We start from the raw sequence: 3,784 nt of genomic DNA on the forward strand, positions 1-3,784 counted from the left end.
GGTCAATTTGCATGTTACCCTTTTATTATATAGGATAGAGGCCTGGTGCATGGGTGGGGGCAGGCTGGTTTGCCCTGAAGGGTGTCCCGGATCAGGGTGGGGATCCCGCTGGGGTGACTGACCATCCTGGGTGAGGGGCTGAGGTCCATTTTCAGGCTGGCCACACCCCCTTCCGGGTGGGGAGGTCCTGCTCGGGTGCCTGGCCACTCTGGGTGATGGGCTGGTGGCTGTTTGCAGGCTGGCCAAGCCCCCCAGCGGGGACCCTCACCCCATGAGGATGTGGCCATCCTGGGTGAGGGGCTGATGGCTGTTTTCAGGCTGGCCACGGCCCCCAGCCACCCAAGCTCCCAGTGGAGGCTGGCTGGAAGCAGGTATTTGAGATTTATTTATCTTCTATAATTTAAACTTTGTTGCCTTGAACGGAGGCCACAGCCTGTCAGGGAAGGTGGGAAGCTTGGCTTCCTCCATCACCGGGGAATCAAGCCTTCTGCTTGTTCCAGCTCCGTGGCTGCCAGCTGCCATCTTGGTTGGGTTAATTTGCATATAGTCGCTCTGACTGGCTGGTGGGTATGGCTTGGGGCATAGCAGAGGTACGGGCAATTTGCATGCGTCTCTTTTATTAGATAATGAAGTCTCAAAAAGAGAAACTAAACAAACAATGCCATTTAACATTGCAACAAAAAATTAAGATAATTAGAAATAAACTTAACCAAGGAGGTAAAAGACTTGTACTGGGAAAACTACAGGATGTTGAAAAAAGAGCTAGAAGACATACACAAGTGGAAGAATATATAGTATACATGGATTGGTAGAATCAACATCATTAAAATGTCCATACCACCCAAGGCAATCTACAGAATCAATGCAATCCATATTAAAATATCAACAGCGTATTTCACAGATCTAGAACAAATATTCCAAAATTTTATATAGAATCAAAAAAGATCCTGAATAGCCACAGCAATCCTGAGAAAGAAAAACAAAGTTGGAGGGATCACAATACCAGATATCAAGTTATACCACAAAGCCACTGTAATCAAAACAGCCTGGTACTGGCCAAAGAACAGACATAGAGATCAACGGAACAGAACAGAGAACCCAGAAATTGACCCAAACCATTATACTCAATTAATATTTGACATGGGAGGCAAGAGCATAAAATGGAGTCAAGACAGTCTCTTCAATAAATGGTGTTGGGAAATTTGGACATATACATGCAAAAAATGAAACTAGACCACCAACTTATACCATATGCAAGAATAAACTCAAAATGGATATTAGAATTAAATGTAAGTCGTGAAACCATAAAAAATCCTAGCAGAAACCATAGGCAGCAAAATCTTAGACATCTCTAGTAGCAATATGTTTAAGGATATATCTCCTAGGGCAAAGGAAAATAAGGAGAAAATAAATATATGGGACTACATCAAAATAAAAAGCTTCTTGCAGCCAAAACCGGTTTGGCTCAGTGGATTGAGCGTCAGCCTGCAGACTGAAAGGTCCCGGGTTCGATTCCGGTCAGGGGCATGTATCTGGGTTGCGGGCACATCCCCAGTAGGAGATGTGCAGGAGGCAGCTGATCGGTGTTTCTCATCGATGTTTCTAACTCTCTATCTCTCTCCCTTCCTCTCTGTAAAAAAATCAATAAAATATATTAAAAAAAAAAAAAAAAGCTTCTTGCACAGCAAAAGAAACCATCAACAAAACAAAAAGGGAGGTCACTGTATGTGAGAACATATTTGGCAACGATACATCTGATAAAGGGTTAATATCCAAAATATATAAGGAACTCATATAACTCAATAAAAGGAAGACAATCTAATTAAAAAATGGGCAAAGGACCTAAATAGACACTTCTCCAAAGTGGACATACATACAGATGGGCAGGAGACGTATGGAAACACGCTCAAAGTCACTGATCATCAGCGAGATGCAAATTAACAATGAAGTAGCACCTCACACCTGACAGAATGGCTACCAGTAACAAGTCAATAAATGACAAGGGCTGGCGAGGATGTGGAGCCAAGGGAACCCTAGTTCAATGTTAGTGGGAATGCAGACTGCTGCAGCCATTATGGAAAACAGTATGGCTTTCCTCAAAAAATTAAATATAGAACTGCCATTTGACCCAGTGATCCCACTTCTAGGAATATATCCTAAGAATCTTAAATCAGAAAGAATGTATGCACCCCTATGTTGGTAGCAGCACAATTTACAATAGCTTAAGATCTTGGAAACAACCCATCAGAGTGGATTAAAAAAAAAAGCTGTGGTACATTTATAGCATGGAATACCATGCAGCAGTAAAAAAGAAGAATATCTTACTTACCCTTTAAGACAGCATGGAGGGACCTGGAGAGAATCATGCTAAGTGAAATAAGTTAGTCAGAGAAAGACAAGTGTCACATGATCTCACTCATATGGGGTATCTTACAAAATAAACTGATGAATGGAATGGATCCAGAAACATGGAAGCATGGAACAGAGTGCAGAATCTCTGAGGGAAGGCGGGGGAGGGAAGAACTTGTATTCATATATGTATAACCCATGGAAACAGACAATAGGGAGGTTAAAGCCTGGGGTGAGGGGAGGGGGTGGGCTGGAGAGAGTCAGTGGGGGTAAAAGAGGGGACATATGTAATACTCTCAATAATAACGATTAAAAAAAAAAGAAGTTAATGTGAGCATTCTTTTATTTTTAGCAACTATCACTATAAATAGTAATAATAATGACAGTCGTGGCTTATCAAGAACTGGCTCATTTGTTTAAAATAGGTTTTGAAAAAACGTCCACCCCCAAAATTAAATTCCTTTAAAGGGAACAATAAACCTCAGATCTGAGTTTATACAACAGCTAGCCTGACTTGAGAGTAGCTTTAATCTTGGCTACCCAGTCTACAGATTCATTGATTTTACTGGAAAAACAAAATTCAGAGAGTAAGTCCTATCACTATCGGTATATTACAGGTCACAGTATTATTATCTTTCTACCCATGGATAGCATTACTCTCAATCCGTTTAAAAGGAAAATATTACAAAACCCTTAAAAGGGTATGCACTTATATTCCTGCCATACAGGTGATATGTAACGTTCAATGGATTTCCCTAAAGTCGCACAGGGCAAAGATAGATGAAAACGCTACTTCTATTCGATATTTATAGTATTTGCAAAGAAGCGCTCCTTAACTGTGGCTGTGTGAGTGAAAATAACTGTTTCACTGGTTAAGATTACTAACAGAACTCTTTAGAGACCTTCAGTGGAGGGAGCATGGCAAACAGCACGGCATCAGGAGTTAGGAAATACAGGACGACATATTCCCAGAATCCAGCTGTGAAATTTCACTGAGCTTCAAAAAGCCTAATATATAAAAGAAGCTGTACCAATTTTTAGGCTCTCTCTCTTTCAACACCAAAATGGATGAATCAATGATTTTTGTTTCTTTAATAACAGCAAAGAATGTGCTGAATGCTTATTATGGCCCAGACACTTTTCTCAGCATTTGAGATGCCTGTGTGAGTGACAAGCTTTGACTCATGATCCCCACAGCGACTCCACAGGGTAGGGATCATCACTAGTCTCACTTTATGGATGAAGCAGCGGGGGCCGCGCACTAACTGGGTCAAAGCCTTAGAGCAGGCGGCGGCAGAACCAGGATGCATATCCAGGGAGCATGGCTCTGGCATTATTACCGCACTCAGGTAACATTCCTCTCCCCCAACCCCGCGGGCTCCAGGGCGGGTTCTGCCTCCTTCGGCACTGCCCCCTTCCGGCAGCTGCCCAGCCG

General features: G+C 42.4%; 1 protein-coding gene across 1 annotated transcript in view; it reads right to left on the reverse strand.

The window, feature by feature from the left end:
* Positions 1-3,784, reverse strand: part of NET1 (neuroepithelial cell transforming 1) — a 63,850-nt gene that overhangs the window by 59,596 nt on the left and 470 nt on the right. The window lies entirely within an intron of this gene.

This window comes from Myotis davidii, unplaced genomic scaffold (assembly GCF_000327345.1).
Source record: "Myotis davidii unplaced genomic scaffold, ASM32734v1 scaffold544, whole genome shotgun sequence".
Lineage (NCBI taxonomy): Eukaryota > Metazoa > Chordata > Mammalia > Chiroptera > Vespertilionidae > Myotis > Myotis davidii.